At 41.8% G+C, this 24,417-nt stretch overlaps 1 protein-coding gene across 12 annotated transcripts in view; it reads right to left on the bottom strand.

Annotated features, from left to right (window-relative positions):
- Nucleotides 1-24,417, bottom strand: part of LOC106577626 (adhesion G protein-coupled receptor L3) — a 360,961-nt gene that overhangs the window by 292,393 nt on the left and 44,151 nt on the right. For 11 of the 12 annotated variants that reach the window (XM_082965148.1, XM_082965150.1, XM_014155890.3 and 8 more), the window contains exon 2: nt 14,298-14,378. The gene's annotated coding sequence lies outside the window, so the exon portion shown is untranslated. Of the gene's footprint in view, nt 1-495; nt 566-14,297; nt 14,379-24,417 lie in introns of all 12 variants that reach the window. The other variant, XM_082965143.1, reaches the window with a different exon arrangement.

The raw sequence follows: 24,417 nt of genomic DNA, 5'->3' as shown, positions 1-24,417 counted from the left end.
GTATATTCTGAGAGTTGATATCAATATTCACAAAAAAAGTTCATATATTTCATATTCAAATGTACAGATGGGATTGGCACCAACCAACACTGCTGGTCGGGCAAGTAAATAAAAAATCCATTACCCTACTGTCATATTTAGTGGCTTACACCTCCCACTCAAAAAAAAGTGCTTTATGAATAAATACATTCCTAATTCAATGAGCATTTGCTAAATTAAACCACATTCACATCATAACAACATTTTGGAAGTGGAGGCACCACAAGAGCAGTTGGGTCACTGTGATGGAAATGTTATACTCCGTATTAAATTGAATCTTTAAGGAGGTGCCTAATGATACTACAGATTCATTTACATTGAGAAGACACCCTTTAATACTCTTGACAATAACAACAATTAAACAGAAAGGCTGCTGAAACTAAATGGAAAACCTGGCATAGCCACAGTCAGGTTAGTTGTCGTTGATTTGCTATGCAAATAAAATGTCCTTGTTACCTAAATCGGATGGCATCCCTCCAGTAAGACAATTGGGTAGGATTTCAGGTTGCTCCTATCACCTTTAGATCTGTAAGTAAAGAGATCCAGGTGTAAGTAAAGAGATCCAGGTGTAAGTAAAGAGATCCAGGTGTAAGTAAAGAGATCCAGGTGTAAGTAAAGAGATCCAGGTGTAAGTAAAGAGATCCAGGTAATGTGATGAATGTAACCAATGCGATTATCTCTTACACATAGCCCTTTCTGGTTCGGCACAGTTCGAGCAAGGAGTGTGGAAGACAAGGGAGGCTTGGTCCTCGATGTTTTCCCTCAGAAATTCTACCTTTTCCTCAACCTACTTTTGTTTGGACATTTCCCGTAAAATAATTATTTTAAAGTGTCAAACATAGCTAGATGGGGCTGGATAACAGACTGATCATTTTAGAGTCAGTTTGGAATGTCTGCTCGCTGGTAATTTTCAAAGAACGTCCTCTAGTGTTACATTACTCATGCATGTACGCAAACATACTTCAAATATAGAGACGTACATATTTATACAACCATACAGGACACACACACACACACACACACACACACATCTGCTCGTCACCGAGCCTGTTGGAAGGAGTCACACTCATTGGCCTGTTCCCTATAGTGGGCAGATGGTGTGGCACAATTAGGACCTCTGGTTCTCTCAATCTCCTGTACATTGTATAAAGAGCTGAACCTAGTTTGGCTATCGAACACTCACTCGCACAGCTCTCTCAGTTGTTCTCTCAGAATCAAACTCTCTGCTAAATCTGTACACTGTTGCTTTCTCTGGAACCTCCCTGTCTCTCTAAGACAATTTACTTCTGTCCATGTATAATCAGTCAATTTCCCTCTGTCCACATGGTACTCAGCCTTCTGATAATCACCATCTGCCATTTTCACAATCTCAACCCGAATTCCCCTTTGTCACCACATACTCCCTCCGTCACTCATTTTCCTCCCTTACTCTTCCTACTCTCTCTTTACTAGTGTGGCCCGAGTGTGGTCTGAACGCATTACAGAATCAGATACCGAGACAATAGGCAAGCGGGTGTTGCTTTCACACCCCAATTACCGTGGAAGGAATTGCGCCGAGCCACACAATGAAGGGAACGTCACAGAGGAACACGTCATCCCCTCGTATTCGCCTTCCATTCCACGTCCCGTAGCAAAAGGCGGAGGAAAACTATCCGCCGTATCCGACACTGGGCGAGGGCCGTTCGTGGAGAATGGTTAAATAAGGATACCGTGAACCGGAGTGGCCAATAGAAAGGCCTCCCGTTGTCCAGGGAATCAGCCTTTGATCAAAAGGGGCCTCGGAGTCGTCCGACACACACACACACACACACACACACACACACACACACAGAGCGTGCCTTGACATCGCACCCCACAGAAGCAGACGTACACAAGCGCAAACTAAATAAACAAGACGTTGATGTAAGCACAAGCACACACTGACATTGGAAATAAAATGTACTTCCCGGTCTACTGTTTCATATGTCTTGACCATATGAAGACAGTATTTGGTATTTCCACAGCTTCACCAATAAGTCAATGTTTTCCCTCTTCTTTCTCGATCGATTGCTCCATGTCTTTATCCCCCACGTCACATAAACACTGAATTTCCATCGGATCCAAACCCCTTGCTGAGCACTCGGCCATGAGCCACCTTCAGACTGCCAGTAGCACAGATGTATTTCCCCCACCTGTGACGGCGGGGGATGATTCACCGGGGCCTGCCACACTGCATCATCATATGATGTCTGTGGACTAGAGCGTTCTCACCACGAAAGCAACCCAGAGAACTAACCCGACTGTCAGCTGCACTGTGACCTGGAAGAGTAGATGTAAAGTACAAACTGTAGAGTGTGCTTATAAGCAGGTATCTCACATTACACCCAGAGGGAAAACGTCAATGAGCAAAATGCAATTCAAGTCAGTTGTTGAATTAAGTAAAACGCAATTAGGGCCTCACAATCCAAGTTAGCATACCGGTATAAAATTACAGTACAGAAATAGAGTTCAACAGAGTTGAAGGGTTGGCAACACAATGCATAAAGATGTCAAATGCATATTGTAGCTTTAATATGCACTACTCTCTCTCTCTCTTTACCTCATCCTTCTTATTCTTTCCATTTCCAGGTGTTCATTATTCCACCCATGGAGCACATCCTCAGGGTCGCATGGCGTTCTAATTTGTAATTAACTGTGGGGCACCAAGTTCATTGCCGGTTGTGACCCTACTCTTGTGAACAGGCCCAGTCATGGTCTCAGGGCAGTACTGGTAGCCTACTCTGGTATGCAACGGCTTCTACCCAATAAATCCCATCACAAAAAGACTGAAACTAGGCCGCCGTTAGCGCCAGCACTGCCGGCACCAATACTGGAAGCTTTGCTTTTAGGCACAGTTAGTGTGGTTCGCAACACCTGCCCTGTCTGCTAAATTGGAGAATTTGTTTTGAGAATCCGGGGTATTTTCCCATACACGCCAGCTACACATCTGTCAGGAACGGTGAGGGGAAAAACAACATGTGAATAATACCTGGACTTCACAGTTAACCTCGTCCAAAGCTGCGTACCTGACAACTGTGCGTTTTACAACGGTTGAAGGATTAGCCGTGTGTACGCTAGCCGTATTGGGTATTACCGCCATTCAGGTACACAAAAGCGAGGGCGGGTGAGTAAACGTCTGTGCTTGCTTAGCGGAGAGCCGCTGTGTGGCCGCAACATTGCAACACGAGGCCACCTGTGGCCTAGCAAATAGGATTCTGGGTATTTTGGGGAATTAGAGGATCATGATGAAAGGAAGAACAGACATGAGTAACCCCAGCCCCAATACTACTTCTCTATATGCTTGGGTTACACAAAAGACTCAGATAAGCGCGGACAAGCTCAGAGGGGAAGGAAAATGAGCCTAGGAAGCGGGTCAAGATGTAGGGGAGGGTAGTCAGTTGTGACAGATTCCGGATGCTTCGAATCGCACGAGAACAGTTAACCATTGACTAGGGGCTGGCAGCGTAGCATTCTTCACCATCTAACTCACGAGTCTGTAAACACAAAGCATTAAGTCATTATTGGAGTCTCTACCTGCCCTGAGAAGTGAACGCAACACTAATGAATGAGAATAGAAGGTGCATCGGAGAACAGAGGGGAGTTTGTGTGTGTGTGTTAAGGCTGGGCAATGTATCAAATTAATTCAATTCATTTGAATGTATGTTTTAGCGCTAACAGAATGGTTCACATGGACGCCGAAAAACATTGAGACATTTTACTGTAATAAAGGAGAACATTTTAAAATGTAGAACACTGCAGACCCTACTAAAAACGGGAGTATCAACGGACATGATTGTAGAAAATGGATGCTCAGTTTGTCACATGCGGGATTGGAGTACCCAGTGGTGTAAAGTACTTAAGTAAAAATACTTTAAAAAGTACTACTTAAGTTGTTTTTGGGGGATCTGTAATTTTACTATTTATATTGTTGACAACTTTTACGTTTACTTCACTACACTCCTAAATAAAATGATGTAATATTTACTCCATACATTTTCCCTGACACCAAAAAGTACTCGTTACATTTTGAATTCTTAGCAGGACAGAAAATGGTCCAATTCACACACTTATCAAGAGAACATCCCTGGTCATCTTTACTGCCTCTGATCTGGCGGACTCACTAAACACAAATGATTCGTTTGTAAATGATTTCTGAATGTTGGTGTGCCCCTGGCTGTCCGTACATTTTTAATACAGGAAAATTGTGCCGTCTGTGTTGCTTAATATATATTAAAACAGCTAGCACATTACAGTCCATGGCTAAAATGCTACTAGCGATAAGTGGTACTGCCAGTGGTGGAAAAAGTTGTCATACTTGAGTAAAAGTAAAGATACCTTTTTAGAGAAAATGAAGTAAGTCACCCAGCAAAATACTACTTGAGTAAATGTCTAAAAGTATTTGGTTTTAAATATACTTAAGTATCAAAAGTAAATGTAATTGCTAAAATATACATAACTATCAAAAGTAAAAGTATGAAATTAAAAAAAATATATACATATATATTTTTTTTATTATTTATTTGGACTAATGAGCTAGCTGTTTTTATAAATGTGCAATGACCATAAAAAGATGCATTCATATAAGGAACTGGTAACTCATTCTGAGAACATGTTCTTACCCAGGTAGGCCACTTGATTTCAACATGTTAAAGGGAACAGGCTACGCAGTTCAAACTGTTGGGAGCCGGACAGGAGGGTGTATTCATAACAGTTCAACTGTTCTACCTTGTTAGCAAGCGAATAGATCCAAGTTGGCTAGACTTTAAATAGAAATATTAGCTGGCTACTCAATAGCACATGGGCTTATGCTTGAGCGATTGGTTATGAGACCTGTGTTAATTTTCTCTAACGCCTGCTACCAGAAGTTGGTCATTATTAGTGGATGTGCATGGTTCTGGCTAAATGTGTAGCAAAAAAACAGATTTTCCATAGACTTGAAAGCCATTTATTATTGCAAAAAAGCAGGTTAAACTATTTTGATAAAATACAATTATTAGTGGGTCTTATGATTGTGGAAGATAGGGCTTGTAAAAATATACCTAGGCTGAAATCATTAGATAATTCCTGGCTGTTTGAAATGCGGTACTGACCTTTCATTGTGCAACAAATTAAAATGTATATAATTTGTGTGTGTGTACCACATCTTCATATTCATTAGTGAGTCGTGTGATAGGCAGTCTATATAATGTGCAACAATCTTGGGGACTTTGCACGCATGCCTTCTGACATTACCATAAATGTTCTGATAGAGCTTCTTTTGTCATTCATTTGCTGATTAAATCAGCAAAGCAGAGACAATGGGAAGCTCAATGGCCTCTCAGAGCTTCTCTCAGACTCCCTCACCGCCTCACTCCATCTGATTGAGTCATGTTGTCATCGACTCGCCAGGTGTTGTACGCATGGGATTTACTGTCACCTCTTATCTTACAACTTTCCCAAAGACACCATTCCTAGTTTTGCAGCACACACACCAAAAGGCGATATGACATTTATTTGTGCTATTCTCAGAGTTCTCGATGCATTATGGATTAGGGATAGGATTGCTTCAAAATGACTAGTGGCAGGGGATAGGGACAAATATTTATAGAGAGAAAAGACAAGCCGTATATTAAAAAGGAAAACTAATTCCGTAAATGGTAAATCCGCATGGCAACAGTAACTGCCTTTCCATAAACAAACACAACCTTCATACCTGACCTTGTAACCAGCGCAGCACCACACACCTAAAGCGGGATTGAAAACCTTGCTATAGGTGTCATTGTCAACGCTCCCAGACATCATTGTGCTTAGATTGCCCCCTAAAACAACATGGCAATATACTCTGGCATATATTTGTTTTAGACTCCATGAGAATATGAATCCTGTAAATGTGGTTCCTGTATCCTGGATGTGACATGAATAAGTCAATGTTTCGAGAGCTAAAAATAATAAAAAGTAATAAACAATTTGGTAGACCTAGCCAAGAATTTGGACAAATATTAACTCTATCGTTGCCCTCCGGTCAAAATAACTCTGGGTTATCATGTGACATTCCACCAAAGCAGCCGTGTATTTTCTTTAATCAATCAAACTATGTGTATTGTGTGAAATGAGAAGACAAATTTAACTCAAATGATATAAAAACTTAATTAAACCATGCTTTCTCACAACAAAATACAAATTGAATATAAATCGTCTAAGCGGTTTTAAGTGAACGGGCTCACAGTTTCCTAGTTTTCCCCTCTACCTTAGCTTACAGAGAGAGAGAGATTTATACAATACCCACTTGAGTTTCATTTCTCTCTCGATTTGTAAGTTCATATTCATTAAAACCCACCTCCAGCTTTCCCGCTATTCAAACCTATACAACAGCAATAAACAGCACAGTGGGGCTCGCTCAGGTAAAATAATTATTTGGGTAAATACAGAGTGACGAGGGAGCCTGATTCAATCTGAAGAAAATACTATCTGTTCGAAGATGTTGGCAGATTGTCGAGAGAGACAGAGGGAGAGAGAGAAAAAAAGAGAAAGAGAAAAATACAGAAAACGTGAAAAAAAGAGATTGCGGAGGAAGGAAACTAATCTCAAACAACATATTTCTCTGAAAGACAAAGTGTTAAGTTAGGCTACTCTGTGAGCTGTCAATAGTGTTGTCTGTCATCCTGTCCAGACACAGTCTATATATTGATTAAGCTGTATATCACTTCAATTCTACAAGACATTATTTCTAATTAAAAAGTATGACATAAATTCTGGATTTTATAGGGCTGCGGCTGTAAATAAATCCCAGGAATGGCTGAAACAGATTGCGGCGGGGCTCTGTGTCCGTCTGCGGTTTAGAACCATCCGTTCAAGGGTGGACTCGTATGATGGGCCCCCAAAGGGCCTCCGGTATGCCAGGATCTTTCATTTGTCTCCAGAAAAGACACACATCCAGAATTTGTCAGCCCTAATCTTTTAAGGTGGCACATTTTTCACTTTCCGTCTGCCTCGGAGTGAGACAGAGCATAAACATATAGCAGGAAGAAATTGATTAATTATATTCACAAGTCGTCGTCATCTTGGAAGCACAGAAAAGGGACATTATTTGTGTTACTCAAAGTCATCCGGAATTCTTCTGAGAGCAATTAGGTTTGGTTAGGGTGTGACTGACAAGATGGCGCCACTTTGCTTTCTTGTTGGGGTCCATTTTTCTTCACTTACATGCGTTTTGCTTTTAGGTCCTCATATTGATACTGGGCTCATCGCCACTGTACCCCATGCTCAAATTAGACCAGCGAGGAGACTGGAGAGAGTTGCCTCTCAAAACGCAGCCCAAGCCCTTTCCATTTGACAGCTTCTGATTACCTCCGGGTGCGCGCTAGTTGTCAGGCAGCGACTCCCGAGACCTGGTCGCTGAGTGTCGTTTATTTTTTAGACGGGCACAAAGGGACACCTAACTTCACAGGTGGGAGCCAGAGGTACGGAATGAGAAGAAAAAAAATAAAATAAAATTACATGGTATCAACGACAACCTGCACGACAACAAAGGAGGGCATGTGCATTGGCTCTTTCACTCTCCTGTTACCACATTTGCATACCTGCCAGAACGAGACCGACTACAACCACACTAAAGCCCCTTGAGCCAATGAAAATATTATTAACCACAGGGTGGGGCTGGTTGAGATTCCTCAGTCATATTATATGACATCCACTGGTATGACTGGCAGTTCCCTTTAAATCTGCATCAGCACATTCTATTCTCGCTGTTAGTTTATATTAGAATACATTATTGAGGCTCTGCAAGAGGAAGAGGCCCTTGGGATGTCACAATACTATTGAAGTCGGAAGCTTACATACACGTTAGCCAAATACATTTAAACTCAGTTTTTCACAATTCCTGACATTTAATCCTAGTAAAAATTCCCTGTCTTCGGTCAGTAAGAATCACCACTTTATTTTAAGAATGTTAAATGTCAGACAATTTGTAGAGAGAATGATTCATTTCAGCTTTTATTTATTTCATCATATTCACAGTGGGTCAAAAGTTTACTTACACTCAATTAGTATTTGGTAGAATTGCCTTTAAATTGTTTAACTTTGGTCAAACGTTGCAGGTAGCCCTCCACAAGCTTCCCACAATAAGTTGGGTGAATTTTGGCCCATTCCTCCTGACAGAGGTGATGTAACTGAGTCAGGTTTGTAGGCCTCCTTGCGCGCACACACTTTTTCAGTTCTGCCCACAAATTTTCTATAGAATTGAGGTCAGGGCTTTGTGATGGCCACTCCAATACCTTGACTTTGTTGTCCTTAAGCCATTTTGCCACAACGTTGGAAGTGTGCTTGGGGTCATTGTCCATTTGGAAGACCCATTTGCGACCAAGCTTTAACTTCCTGACTGATGTCTTGAGATGTCTCTTCAATATATCCACATAATTTTCCATCCTCATGATGCCATCTATTTTTTGAAGTGCACCAGTCCCTCCTGCAGCAAAGCACCCCCACAACATGATGCTGCCACCCTCGTGCTTCACGTTTGGGATGGTGTTCTTCGGCTTGGAAGTCTCCCCCGTTTTCCTCCAAACATAACGATGGTCATTACGGCCAAATTGTTCTATTTTTTGTTTCATCAGACCAGAGGACATTTCTCCAAAAAGTACAATCTTTGTCCCCATGTGCAGTTGCAAACCGTAGCCTGGCTTTTTTATGGCGGTTTTGGAGCAGTGGCTTCTTCCTTGCTGAGCGGCCTTTCAGGTTATGTCGATATAGGACTCATTTTACTGTGAATATAGATACTTTTGTACCCGTTTCCTCCAGCATCTTCACAAGGTCCTTTGCGGTTGTTCGGGGATTACATTTTGCACTTTTTGCACCAAAGTACATTCATCTCTAGGAACAGGTCTCCTTCCTGAGCGGTATGATGGCTGCGTGGTCCCATGGTGTTTATACTCGCGTACTATTGTTTGTACAGATGAGCCTGGTACTTTCAGGCCTTTGGAAATTGCTCCCAAGGATGAACCAGACTTGTGGAGGTCTACAATTTTTTTTCTGAGGTCTTGGTTGATTTCTTTTTGATTTTACCATGATGTCAAGCAAAGGTTTGAAGGTAGGCCTTGAAATATATCCACAGGTACACACACCTCCAATTGACTCAAATTATGTCAATTAGCCTATCAGAAGCTTCTAAAGCCATGACATCATTTTCTAGAATTTCCCAAGCTGTTTAAAGGCACAGTCAACTTAGTATATGTAAACTTCTGACCCACTGGAATTGTGATACAGTGAATTATAAGTGAAATAATCTGTCTGAAAAACAATTGTTGGAAAAATTACTTGTGTCATGCACAAAGTAGATAACCGACTTGCCAAAACTATAGTTTGTTAACAAGAAATTTGTGGAGTGGTTGTAAAACGAGATTTAATGACTTCAACCTAAGTGTATGTAAACTTCCGACTTCAACAGTACAAGTTCCCCATAATAGTAGCCTTGTCCCGGCCAGAATGGCCTAAAGGACAGGATCTCCTGTTTCTGTAGCGTGATGTACAAGTACACCCCCTGGACAGGACGCTAGTCTATCGCGAGCCCATAATGTATTGTTATTACGTCCGTGTGAGCTCCTCTTTAAGGCCATAATGTCTGGCGTAAAAGATCAAATCATTTCTGGTGAACTATCCCTTTAAGACTACATGAGCTCCCCATTAAGGCCATACTGTAACTCTACTGTTATTAAGATCTGAAACTTGTCAGGGTGCATGTCAGAGGAGCAGTGGGGCACATGACATCGAACTTCCCCAGACCGCATTGACTTAATCAGACTTGACTTTGTCAGATTTGTTCCCTCCCTCCTGAGGTGGCAGGGGGGGTGGTGCTTCTGAACCGCCTCATCAAGCCCAGTGGAACCTTCCTCACACCGCACAGCCCTCTGGGATTGAGCAGGCAGTGTGTGACAGAGGGGAGGAGGGTGTAGTCAACCCTTCTTGAACACATCTCCAGGCTTATGACTCCATTTTGGATCATCTCAGAGATGGGCCTAATCCTTTATGATTCAACCATGAAAGTCCCATTAATTATCTTCTGTATCAATCAATATGGTCCATACGGTGAAAGTGGACTAATTGCAAGCAGTTGCTGACTGATCTTTAGTGTGAGATGACCTGAACTGGTGATGATTGCAATATCTTTTAAGGTTCTCATAAAGATATCACCCAATGATTGCACAGTACAAAAGCAGGGGTTGTGATTCACAATGAATTACAAACATACAACCTCAACAGCTTCAGCAATGGAAAAATGTTATACCAACAGTGATAAATATTCATAACACAAATAACATATTCAGAACCAATTCACAAACAGAACTAGCCGAGGTCCCACCACATTATGCTCCATCATTATAACATGACAATGTGCCACGGATGGGCCACTGAATACATCCATACTGTATGAGTTGGTTATGTAAACTAGTGAGGGGAATAAGCTGTGATTCCCTTGTCTCAGCAGCAGCCGTAGCAGCACGGCAAACAGCACGGTATGTATATTTAGAGCAAAGCAACTAAGGCCAGGGGGGGACATAGGTAGAAACACACAGCCAGGCTAAGAGCTGAGCAAGCATGACTGGGGGAGAGAGGGGGCGGAGGGGGAGGGGGGCAGGGATAGAGAGAGGAAGAAGGACAATAAATACAGAGGCGGAGAGAAGGAGGGAAGGAAGAAAGAAAGAGAGGAAGAAAAATAATGGAAGAGGGTGAAAGACAGAGGGAGATATAAGGGGGTGAGGGAGGGAGAGAGATAAGGGGGTGAGGGAGGGAGGGAGAGAGAAAGCAGTGTGGGGCAAGTAGAGCATCACGTAAGCAAACAAAGAATCCAAGCAAGGACAAGACATGTACACGTTCTCTACATTAACACATTGGATGCGTCCAAAATAGCACCCTATTCCCTATATGCAGTACCCCATCGGGCTCTGGTCAAAATGGGAAGTGTACTGTATCACAACCTGCAAGGACCTTTCCACCTACTGGGGCAGAGGTGACCGTAAACATGCCTCACAGTTTCATGGCGCCACAGATAACAACGGTCTACGCGGCCGAGTGTCAACAAATTCACCACTAGAGATATCATAAGTTCATCAAATGACTTTTTCAGTCATTTTAGGTCAAACACCAACGTGTTCCTCCTTTGTGGCATTGAGTCATTTTTTTTGCCAAAGCACCAGCAAGACCTGTAAAGTCAACTGTCTTCGGGTTGAATTAAAATTTGAGGACATTGCCGACTTTGCTAAAAATTATTCCTCTCCCGTCTACTTGAACTCCATTTAAATTACTTTGCATCGTCTTAGAGAGACCTAGACAGCATGATTGTCGACTCAAACTAACAAAACAAAGGGCACTGCTTTAAGATAACTAAACCAAAACCTAGGAGTACATGTGACCAGAACCCATTGTGGTCAAATAGACCTTACACTGCTCTCACTAGGGCAACCTAGGTGGGTATGCAAAGCGCGCTAGGAAAGATGTATTGGTTGTAAAGGTTTAGTGCTATCCGGGATTCTCAGTGCTATCCATCCCTACCCTAAACCCTACGCCTATCTCTAACCATAACCCTTACCTTAACGGTGTTAAATTTCAACTTCAAATGGGGTGACGTCAGAGTCGGGACTTCCCAAGGATCCCATTCAGAGGCTCCCCCAACGTTCCACCGGCATAGTCTCCTTCCGCCAGATTGGACTTAAATCAAAGTGACCGCACATTAGGCAAAAGAAGGTGCATCAAATGAAGGCCTTAATTCCATGTCGGGAGTTATTAAAGATGATTTGTAATGAAAGTAGACTACGGATATAAATTCCTTTGACACCTTTCAACACTAATAGAGTAGCAAACTTCTACTATTACATGAGATCCGAGCAGCAGGCTGTTGGGGTTGAAGACCCAGAGATCTATAAAAATGGGGCTGCATCTCAATTGTTTATCCTTGATTCTTCATGCCCTCTCTCATAGCCTTCATCTCAAAAGACATTGGAAGAAAAGATTGGAGGGGAGGAATGTAAGGGCGACAAGTAGCCTAGCGGTTAAGAATGTTGGGTCAGTAACCGAAAAGTCGCTGGTTCGAAGCCCCTAGCTGACTATGTGAAAAACCCTAATTGCCCCTGTAAGTCACTCTGGAGAAGAGAGTCTGCTAAATTATGTAAATGTAATCAAGAAAATACAATTGAGAATTGCTCTGTACATGGATAAGATGCATTAAATGTGCTAGCTTTCAGCTACAAGCCCGCACAACTACCCCTCACGGTTGCCCCATGTTATTCAAATGCACAACAGCTTCCTTGTCACTTTGTGACTAATATGCCAATTACATTTGACTCTGCAGCTTCCCGTCCTTGCTTCAGTTCATACTGTGCAGAGGGAAGGACTGGCTGGGACATAAATACATAGTTATTTTACAACAAACATGGGTTTACGCTTAGATTAATTTTAGCCAGAACGTCCACACTGTTTTCTGTATTATCCAGCAGAGGAGGAAATGCCATTCAAAATCCTCTCGACGCCAAGTAACATGAAATGCAAAATCTCCCAGTGTGATTCCGTGTGGCGTTATTGGAAAGGGTGACATGGCACCTTATGCTGAATTTATTAACCTCTGTCACTAATAACGTGTACCATATTCAGACCGCCGACTGACGTATCCTGCGGTTTAAGATTAAGTCACTTCAGCAGCTGCGGACGATATGTCAGGCGTCCGAGATTATTTTTTTTCACCGAGCCAATATCTTCTCCTCAATCTCTTTGAGTGGCAAAGAAAAGAAACATCGGGAGTGAGGTGGCATTCACTGAAAAAAACAGCCCGCAGTAAGGAGAGGGGAAGGGTTATGGGGGGGTATTTGTGTGGGAAAGCTCATCAAAACCCTCAGGTGGGGGAGATGAAAGTCACGCATGTGCGCGACTGCATACGATTTGGAGAGGGAGAGATGAAAGGTGCACAAGAAAACAAGGACAAATTCGAAAGCAAGATGGGGAGTGAATATGAGATGGATCAGATGGACAGGGTTGAGAGGTAGGGGGGAGGGTTAGCATGAGGCGGGTAGAGACGCGAGGCACAGCAAAATGGAAGCCAGCTGCACTTTTGCATGATTACACCGAAAACATAATTTGCATCGGGGAGCGCAATCCAAACATGCTTGGTGGATGGGTGTGGTTACTGACCAGAAAAACCTCCCATCGCTGAAGGGGGATATTAGTGGTTTACCAGTGCTGTCCTGGAAATTTGCATTTGTTAATGACCACCTAGCATTTCCCTAACCATCAACTCATGAAATCTCACAAGAGGAAACAAGTGAAATAGGAGGACCCCACGAATGATCATTAGAATGTTGTGTAAGAGATTAAATAGACATGCAATCTTGCCCTGTTGCATATTTATGCTTTCAAAGGAAACTTCTTGGAATTTGTGATTAGTTTCAGGAAACTAGGCGTATGTCGCGCATCACTACTTCACAGGGGAGCCATTTGAACGTAAACTTATTTTTTTATCAAAATGCAATCATTCTAGCAAGCTAACCAAAGTCAGACAGGTAGCTTGGGTGCTTGACTGCTGTTGTTAGGTCAGAACGCTCGGATCAACCCGACTCCTCGGCCAGAGCGTCCAGTGGGCGCTCTGAACACTCCGAGAGTGAAATGATCTGAATTCATGAACAGACAATCTGACATTGCTTTGATTGTGCACTCTGAGCGCACTCTGCCACTCCAGATTGAATTTATGAACACACCTGTAGTATAAACCAGCCTTTAGTCTTGAAATCTTTGGTTGTTTAGCACATGGCCTCACATGTGAATCCTCAAAGAGATGGGTGGGGCTAAGGCTTAACAGGGTGTGAATGATGCTGAATGGGTGTAGACAAAGATGAGCTCTCCAGTAGATGTACAAAAACATTCAAGGGCCATTTTCTCAAAAGTGAGGTTACAAGTTTATTTTCTTTCCCATTGTGCCTCAACTGCAGTGTATGATACCATTTTCTAGCGCTGAGTTTGAAATGGTTCAAAAAACACCATTTCAAATTTTTCTACATAAAACCGAATCGAGTCAGTCGGTCACATTTATGCAAGGTCGGTTGAATCACTCGAAGAGGGGAACTTGACAGCAAGCTGAAAAATGTTGTTGGAATCTCCTGAATAAAATGTGTTCATGATTTTCTGTGTTTGGGAGTGAGTTTGAAGAAACAGTGCAGGGAATAGTCGTCATGATATTAGCAGCTGTTTAATCTGATGAGGTAGTGGATTGACTTGTCACATACCTGTGAGTGGTTCTTCTCTCGTCAAAGCTCCTTACAAATCCAGTACATCACATCTCAGAGACGAGAACCATATATCCCATCCTAGAACAGAGAAAGACACCTGTTAGAATCCAAAAGGGCTGACTTTTTGATTCGTTTAAAAAAAAAAAAAGATATTCACAACATAATTAAACGATTGAATCCATGACGATGAGGACGGTTGGGATCATTTTGAAAATGCCATCGTTATGATCCTCACAATCCTTATGATTATGCACATGATCATTTGCATGTATATTTTAGCTGCATATGAGCTGGTTGTGTCTCTTCAGATGACCATTAGAAGTTATTTCAAGTGTGAAAAGCTATTCAGGCAGAGCGGAAGAGGAAGAGAGGGGCCCAATTCAGTGGAAAATCTGTCACCCTACAGCAGGTGGCATTTTTTTGTTGTTTCGTCCACCAAACAAGGAATTTTTGTATGGAAATCAATGAGTTGCAAATTTGGTCAACAACAAAACAATCTACGGCTTATTCGCTATGTGAGGTTTATTTGATCAAAAATAAGTTGTTTCGAGTGTACTGATATAAGTAAGAGATGTGACACTTTATATTAGAGTTGTTGAGATGGCTATGGATATTGATGGCATGAGGCTAGTAGCTTCTCTCTCTCTCTCTCCATTGAATACAGGCGGTTGACGTCAGCAACCCTCACGGAATATTCAAAAAAGAATTACAATAATGAGATCCACCAATCCAAAGGAAAGGAAAGGCAGGAGCTAGACAGCCTTGTGGACAACGACTCACATTGTTAGGGCGGAGAGACATGTATCTTGTCAGTATATCCATAATCTTTGATTCAGGTCACATCAGCTTTTTATGACTGATTTATTAGGGCCCTTCTGATGGGAGCTGGACAACAATCCTGATTTATATTGCATTAACACTGCAGTAAATATACATATATGACAGAATATTGATGACTGCTTTTCATTGTCACAGAATCTCTCACTCTCTTGCTCCATTTTAGCAGTCTCTCTCTCCCACGTGTATATCGCTCTCTCCATTTCTCTTATTGTCTCTAGAAATGCATCTAGGTTTGTCATTCTCTTTCTCTCTATCAATCTCGCTCTCTGCATCCCTTTTTTAGAAAAGGCTTCAGAGGTGAAGAGGTTGACCTTAATTACAGACAAATTATGATTTACGATAATTCCTCTCGAATTAGTACTTCAGAAATGTGCGTAATTGAAACAGAAATACACACCAATGACTGTGTGTGTGCAACAGAAGAACGGGACAAAACATGTATTGTCATCCTCTCTCTGGAATGATGGCTTACTTTTTGCATTTACAGGGGCTGTGAAATGGATTCCCTTTAAAATGATCTTGATTAAATTTCATCCATCACAAACACAGCCAAGACACAAATGTCTGCAGATTGAGGCGACTGAAGTCTACACATCTGATTGGAATCGTAAATCATACAAACAGTGTTTTGCACTAGCGCCGGCTATATAGCCGATTACAGAGTAATTTTCACCCGGGTACTTTCCCAACTCAAATCATCTAGGCTACCTTTCGATTCGCTAGTCAGGAAAAAAAGTCTGCGGATCCCGCTAGAATTAACAATATGTATCTTCTAGCAATCTATTGATAGAGGCGCTTGTCAATCACAAAGTGAGCGATGACAGGGAAGCTGCTGGTATGACAGTCTGCTGTAGTGATGGGTCTTTTCGGTGAGCCGGCTCATTTGGCTCCGTTCACGTAAAATAGTAGGCTCATTTGGCTCCCAGACAGCTCTTATGTCAAAATGTTTATGTCGACCTAGAACCATGAAATAATTGCAAATCCCCATATAAAGGCCAAAAGGTAGGCTACCACTATGTCATATTGTTAAATTAGCGTTAAAAATAATAATAATTTAAGCACTGGGGAAAAAATCATCGTGGACCAGATTGATGCGCTCTCCCCACTATTTATTGTTTCTACAAATTAGGATGAACCTTCTTTAGATAATGATTTTGTAATTTATCTGCAGAAAAAACGTTGTTTTGAGATAAATTTAAAAAGTAGTGGTAGTAGTATGCAAATCAGGGAGACAAATGAACGGTTCTTTCACCGATGTGATTCGGTATCCCGACGTTTTAACCAAAACGATCCCTTAGAAAAGAGCTGTTCGTTCACAAACGGCCCACGGCTAAGGTTAGTCTGCTGTCGGTCTCGCACGCCTCTCGGTAGCTGGGTGTGTGCGCGCAGTGGATGCAGTCTTATTTCCATGTGAGTGAATTTGCACTTCCCATATAACGTTAATGTGGTAACGATGAGTCGAAATCTACTTAGCCTATTGTTTTCTGGCACATTCATTGATGTTATTTTGCATGCCATTAGTCCGACATTAACCATGGTCTGTTGGCCCTGGGCCAGTAAAAACATATCAGTACAGTGGATCATGTGTCGGGACAGTATCGTTTCAGTGCATTTTTGCATTCCATTTCAATATTTACCTGCTCTGTCGCAGTCAACCATTGAAGACTACAAGTGCAAGTTAAATATCATGCTATTTGTACTTGACCATTATGACCATTCACTTAAGCACCACCATGCTCCCGCGAGTCAACCTTTTCATTGAGAAAAAGTTCATGGTGGACCCTGGCGTTTCATATGCAGTCACGGAGTGGAGGCTCATAGGCTATTTACTGTGCTTTAAATCACGAACAGCAAGGTTGACTGATTTATAAAAGGTGTCAATCTCATACACTGCCTTTCGAAAGTATTAACACCCCTAGACTTTTTCCACATTTTGATGTGTTACAGCCTGAATTTAAAATATTAAATTGAGATTTTGTGCCAATGATCTACACACAATACCCCACAATGCCAAAGTGGAATTTAGTTTTTATACATTTGTATTAATTAATACAAAAATGTAAAGCTGAAATGTATTGTCATTAAATATTCAACCACTTTGTAATGGCAAGCATCAATACGATCAGGAGTAAAAATGAGCTTAATAAATCACATAAATTGCATGGACTCAATCTGTGTGCAATAATAGTGTTTAACATGATTTTTGAATGACCTCATCTCTGTACCCCACAGATACAATTATCTGTAAAGTCCCTCAGTCGTGTAGTGAATTTCAAGAACAGATTCAACCACAAAGACCAGGGTTTTCCAATGCCTCGTAAAGAAGGGCACCTATTGGTAGATGGAAAAACATGTTTACAAATAAAAATAAATGACACTGAATATCCCTTTGAGCATGGTGACATTTTAAACTACGCTTTGGATGGTGCATCAACACAAAGATACAGGTGTCCTTCCTAACTCCGTTTTCCCTGGGAGGAAGGAAACGGCTCAGGGATTATTTCACCATGATGTGGTGATTTTTAAACCGATTCACTTTAATGGCTGTAATCAGAGAAAATGTAGTATAAATCAACATTGTAGTTACTCCACAATACTAACCTAAATGACAAGAGTGAAAAGAAGGACGCCTGTACAGAATAAAGATATTCCAAAACATGCATCCGGTTTGCAATAAGGCACTAAAGTAATACTGCAAAGAAATGTGGCAAAGAAATGTACTTGTTGTCCTGAATACAAAGCATTATGTTTGGGGCAAATTAAACATCAGAGTTCCACTTCATATTTTAAAGCATGGTGGTGGCTGCATCATGTTATGGATCAGCAAGGACTATAGGTTTTTGTTTTAGGATAAAAAGAAAACAGAATAGAGCTAAGCACAGGCAAAATCCTAGAGGAAAACCTGGTTCAGTCTGCTTTCCAAAAGACACTGGGAGACAGATTCACCTTTCAACAGGACAATAACCTAAAACTCATGGCCAAATATACACTATATACAGTACATTCGGAAAGTATTCAAGACCCCTCGTCTTTTTCCACATTACAGCCTTATGTTAAAATTCATTAGGGTCATTGTCTTGTTGTAAGGTTAACTGTTGCCCACAGTCTTAGGTCCTGAGCGTTCTGGAGCAGGTTTTCATCAAGGATCTCTGTACTTTGCTCCGTTCATCTTTCCCTCGATCCTGACTAGTCTCCCAGTCCCTGCCAGTAAAAAACATCCCCACAGCATAATGCTGCCACCACCATCACCGTAGGGATAGTATAGGCCAGGTGATGAGTGGTGCCTGGTTTCCTCAAGACGTGACGTTTGGCATTCAGGCTTGGTTTGGCTGGGCAGAAGAGAGTCTTGGTGGTTCTAAACCTCTTCCATTTAAGAATGATGGAGGCCACTGTGTTCTTAGGGACCTTCAAATGTTGCAGAAATGTATTGGTACCCTTCCGCAGATCTGTGCCTCGACACAATCCTGTCTCGGAGCTCTATAGACAATTCCTTAGACCTCATGGATTGGTTTTTGCTCTGACATGCACTGTCAACTGTGGGGCATTATATAGACTGGTGTGTGCATTTCCAAATCATGTCCAATCTTTAATTTACCACAGGTGGACTCCAATCAAGTTGAAGAAACATCAAGGATGATCAATGGAAACAGGATGCACCTGTGCTCAATTTCAAGTCTCACATGAAAGGGTCTGAATACTTATGTAAATAAGGTATGTTTTTTATTTTTAAAACATTAGCAAAAATGTCTAAAAACCTGTTTTGAGTTTGTCATTATGGGTTATTGTGTGTAGATTGAGGAACATTTGTATTTAATCAATATTAAAATAAGGCTGTAGCATAACAAAATGTACAAAAAGTGAAGGGATCTGTATAATCTCTGAATGCACTGTATACACAAAAGTATGTAGACACCCCTTCAAATGAATGGATTCAGCTATTTAAGCCACACCCGTTGCCGACAGGTGTATAAAATCGAGCACACAGCCATGCAATCTCCATAGACAAACATTGGCAGTAGAATGGCCTTACTGAAGAGCTCAGTGACTTTCAACGTGGCACCGTGACTTTCAGGATGCCACCTTTCCAACAAGTCAGTTCGTCAAATTTATGCTCTGCTAGAGCTGCCCTAGTCAACTATAAGTGCCGTTATTGTGAAGTGGAAATGTCGAGGAGCAGCAATGGCTCAGCCGCAAAGTAGTAGGCCACACAAGCTCACAGAACAGGACCGCAGAGTGCTGAAGTGCGTAAAAAAACGTCTGTCCTTGGTTGAAACACTCACTACTGAGTTCCAAATTGCCTCTGGAAGTAACTTCAGCACTGTACGTCGGGAGCTTCATGAAATAGGTTTCCGTGGACGAGCAGCCGTACACAAGCTCAAGTATCTTCTGGATTGGTGTGACGTTCGCCGCCATTGGACTCTTGAGCAGTGGAAACGCGTTCTCTGGAGTTATGAATCACGCTTCACCATCTGGCAGTTCGATGGACAAATCTGTGTTTGGCGGATGCCAGGAGAACGCTACCTGCCACAATGCATAGTGCCAACTGTAACATTTGGTGGAGGAGGAATAATGGTCTGTGGCTGGTTTTTATGGTTCAGGCTAGGCCTCTTAGTTCCAGTGAAGGGAAATCGTATTATCTTACAATGGTATTCTCGACGATTCTATGCTTCCAACTTTGTGGTAAGCCCTTTCCTGTTTCAGCATGACAATGCCACCATGCACAAAGCGAGGTCCATACAGAAATGGTTTGTCGAGATTGGTGTGGAAGAACTTGACTGGCCTGCACAGAGCCTTGACCTCAGCCCCATCGAACACCTTTGGGATGAACTGGAACGCCTACTGCGAGCCAGGCCTAATCGCCCAACATCAGTGCCCGACTTCACTAATGCTCGTGACAATGTAATTAAGACCCTCAAGCAATATTCCAACATCTAGAGGAAAGTTTTCCCAGTAGAGGAGGCTGTTATAGCATCAAAGGGAGGACCAACTCCATATTGTTGCCCATGATTTTGGAATGAGATTTTTGATGAGCAGGTGTACATACTGTATACGTTTGGTCATGTAGTGTACACTGGAGTTGCTTACCAAGCTGACATTACAGTTTTGACTTAAAATTGGCTTGAATATCTATGGCAAGACTTAAATGGCTGTCTAGCAATGATCAACAGCCAACTTAACAGAGCTTGAAGATTTCAAAAATAGAACAAAATGGGCAAATATTGTACAATCCAGTTGTGCAAAGCTCTTAGAGACTCAACGCTGTAATCGCTGCCAAAGGTGATTCTAACATGTATTGACTCGGGGGTTGAATACTATTTTGTATGAATCAAAAACATTTTTATAATTTTTTTACTTTGAAAGTATTGTGTAGAACGTTGCAAAACATTTTTTTACTCCAATTTAATCCCGATTTGTAACAAATTGTGGAAAAAGTAAAAGGGGTGTGAATTCTTTGAAGGAACTGTATATCCTTGCCATTCATAAAATCATACAACATAGTTATATGTCTGTGGTATCGCATCCAGACAACTAAAGATCTAATTTATATTTTCTATATGAAGTTCATCAGGACGTGCCAGACAATGACATCAAAGTGAGTGACTCATTAGGAGCCTACTGAATTGCATCGGTTAGAGAGCTGTTGATTTGGTTCCCTAATTTGCATACTGGTAGTCTTTTTGGCGATGATCTGCAGATAAATTATGATAACAGTCGATGAAGATGGTGAATCCTCCTCACTGCAGGAACAATAGGTAGGCTAGCGGGGTAATAGCCTCGCTCTGGTCCAAAATATGATAAAAGAAAACAGATTTGAATAGTTTTAAAATATGATACTTATGTGGTATTTTCAAAGATATTGATATAGATCTACTGATTTAATCAAAGTGTTGACAATGGAGTGGTCAACTGCTACTTTCTGTGTAGCAAAGCCCATGTTAACCTGCTTCATTCTTCTATCATACCTGTATAGCTGAGAAAATGGCTCTTTAAAGGAAGCTAGAAGCCTTTGGATGTCAGCAGACTCTTACGGGATTCTTTAAAGGCCCAGTGCGTTCAAAATGAAGTTGTTTGTGTGTTTTATATCATATTGTACAGCAGTTGATGAAACTAGCATTGTAAAACTTTTATTTCCTGATAGTTGCTGCTTGAAAATACAATCTAGCATTAGAATGTACCACAGGCCACCAAATTAGAGTTGTTCGGGCAAAAGAAATGTCTTAACACAATCTGACCCAACGTTGTTTCCTAACCATTAGAGAGCTTCATCAAGTCTATTAGTCATTACATCCAAGCGGGGGTTGTTGTTAGATTGGCAGACGCCATAGGTCAATCTGGAGAACCAGGCTGGTGGTCAGACAGACATAGCATCTGTCAGTTATTTGAAGGCCCAGGGGGGTTTGGAGAAGCTCCGCCATATTACACCAATCCCCTCCAGAAAGAGTTTTGCACAATGGGAACAAGCCAAATTACAAAGCATTATGTTCACATTGGAGTTAACATCTCAATTGAAAATGATATAACAAGTCCAGTATTATACATTTACATTTGTCATTTATCCATAGACACTTACAGTAATGCACTTTTTAGTACTGGTTCCCCATGGGAATCGAACCCACCACTCTGAAGTTGCGAGCGCCATGCTCTACCAACTGAGCCACATGGGACCGGACCTGGTTCAACTGAACTATGATGAAAAGAAACTCCAGCACACTGGTTATCTTGATGCTCCACATGCAGAAGTAATGGATTTTTATACAAATGTTTGTCTCAGACATGAATCTGGGTTTTCTTCTTAAGAACACTTCCTCCACACCTCTCTTTTTCTTATAATTCTGTATCTCAGCTACACATTCTGAGCGGAGGTGTTTTCTCAGCTAAATGTTGGATTTGTTCCACTACTTTCATTGGGGCAGAAGTGGTGGTGGCCACTGGGGATAAGAGCTTCCAAAACCTCTTCAGTGGGTTGTGAAACAGAGGCCTTTCATGACTAACAGGTGTTTGAGATGTTGTTGTTGCATTACTGTGGGGCGTGTTCACTGGAGAATACACATTCATATCATTGTCGTTCTGACTAAAGTGCATCATCCTAGCCTGCTGGAAAGACATTTTTGCTGAAAAGACAAAACTAAGGAAGACATTTGAAGATCACTGGGTACTCCAAACCAGAGGGTGCTGTGAGAGAATGCAGCCCCACGCTGTGCCCGAGCCGCTATTCATCTGGGTTCCTCACGGTTCAAATCAACGTCAACCAAAATAAACCTCCTCAGCTTTAACTTCACGTTCTTTCAAAACTCTACCGTTTGTTGTCATTGAATCAGCTTCAGTGCATTTGAAGGTAGAGCAAGTGCATCAGCAAATGTACAGGCATTGAATGTGGCTTCAAGTGTGCTTCATACCATGATTGCATCCAAGGGCACAGCCATTGTACAACACAAGGGGTCATCACATCAACATTCTTAACAGGCCCCTATACCGTCGACTAAATAGAAGTGAAAAGAAAAACATACGGAGAGAGAGAGAGCACATTTTTACCGCATGACTAATGCAGGGCGGCGGCCTGTGGCGTAGCCGCACAAGTGCGAACACAAAAGGGACGGCTCTTGCGGTCCCCGGAGTGTTTCAAAGAACGACTTACTTTATCAGCTGAGTGAAAAATGTGCTGAGAGGGGTTGGACGGGAAGTCGTAGGACAGTAGTCACTAATCCATTGTTGCCCGCCGCTGACCCAAACACCCATGTTACTAGTGTGGTGTTACCAGCGCAACATTAGCAACAAAAAGCGGTAATGGCTGAACCTTCTCTCTCAACTCATGACCCAGGGGTTATTACAGGTCAGAAAACAGCCAGAGGCTATGTGGATGAGGTTAATGTAGACAAAATGTGATTGAAGTGTCTTGTTTATGAGTAGGACCAGCTTGGATAGTACTCAAAGTGCTCAACTGATAGTGTATACTATGAAGTAGAGAAGCCATGGCAGTTTTGTCCATAATATAAATAAATACTAGCCATTTATTCATGCAAACATTATTGTTGCCAAAAACTAGTCTGCAAACAGAGTTGCATTACTCATAGTAGCCTATAACACAACAGGCATGCAATTACTGTCAACACTAACACACAGCAATACTACCACAAATATATACAAATACACTGTGTACAAAATATTAGGAACACCTACACTTTCTATGACAGACTGACCAGGAGAATCAAGGTGAAAGCTGTGATTCCTTATTGATGAACACCTGTTAAAGCCACTTCAAACCAGTGTAGATGAAGAGGAGGAGACAGGTTAAAGCAGGATTTGTAAGCCTTGAGACATTTGAGACATGAATTGTGTATGTGTGCCATTCAGAGTTGTTTTGAACAGGGTATGGTAGTAGGTGCCAGGTGCACCAGTTTGAGTGTCTCAAGAACTGCAACGCTGCTGGGTTTTTCACACTCAACAGTTTCCTGTGTGTATCAAGAATGGTCCATCACCGAAAGGACAGACAGCCAACTTGACAACTGTGGGAAGCATTGGAGTCACGATGGGCCAGGATCCCTGGTCTGAAGAAGCATGATATGAAGAAAATGTAGTCCATTTCAGAAGAACAGAATAGTATACTTGGAGTTGTCCTTATGTTAGGTCCTGATCCGGCTATGCCAAATGGCTGTGGGCTACACTAGTTCATTTAGCAGACAAGAATCGCTTAGAAATCCGTAGCATTATTTTATAGTATGAAGAATACAATTGAACAAAGCTGAATAAAATAGAAAGGATATTTTCTCCAAATGATTTGAGGGAGTGCGCACATGCAGTTATTCTGTGTTGAGCAGTTAAAAAAATATATAGGTACTCCTATATGCTTAATTTAGAGTTACTCATGTAACTTTAGTTGTTCTACATGTTTTGAATGTTAATACATTGTAAGGCTGCATGATGCGACTAATGATGATTTGAAAAAAGTAGCTTGAAAAGGTATGAGCTCTTTTTTTTAACGCAGGCTGTACAAACTAAATCAGTCACTCATTCACAATTTGACAAGCACTTGATAATGTCTAGAATTTCACGACGGCATCCCCTTTGTGTGGCCGTAACGCACCCTAAAAAAAATCCATGCCTTTTGCGGCCAGTGGCCGTTGTGCCCTTCTCCCTGACTGATGCACGCTCCATCACGTGATCGGGTCTTTCTCATAGGCTACAAGTGAAGACACCCACATTGGGGACGCAACTGCGCGCGTCCTTATCCAATTCCGAGGTGCATATTGAAGATATTGGAAGAACTGTCCACATTTGC

The sequence above is a fragment of the Salmo salar genome, chromosome 18 (assembly GCF_965601325.2).
Source record: "Salmo salar chromosome 18, fSalSal1, whole genome shotgun sequence".
Lineage (NCBI taxonomy): Eukaryota > Metazoa > Chordata > Actinopteri > Salmoniformes > Salmonidae > Salmo > Salmo salar.
This window is presented reverse-complemented; position numbering and strand designations above follow the sequence as displayed.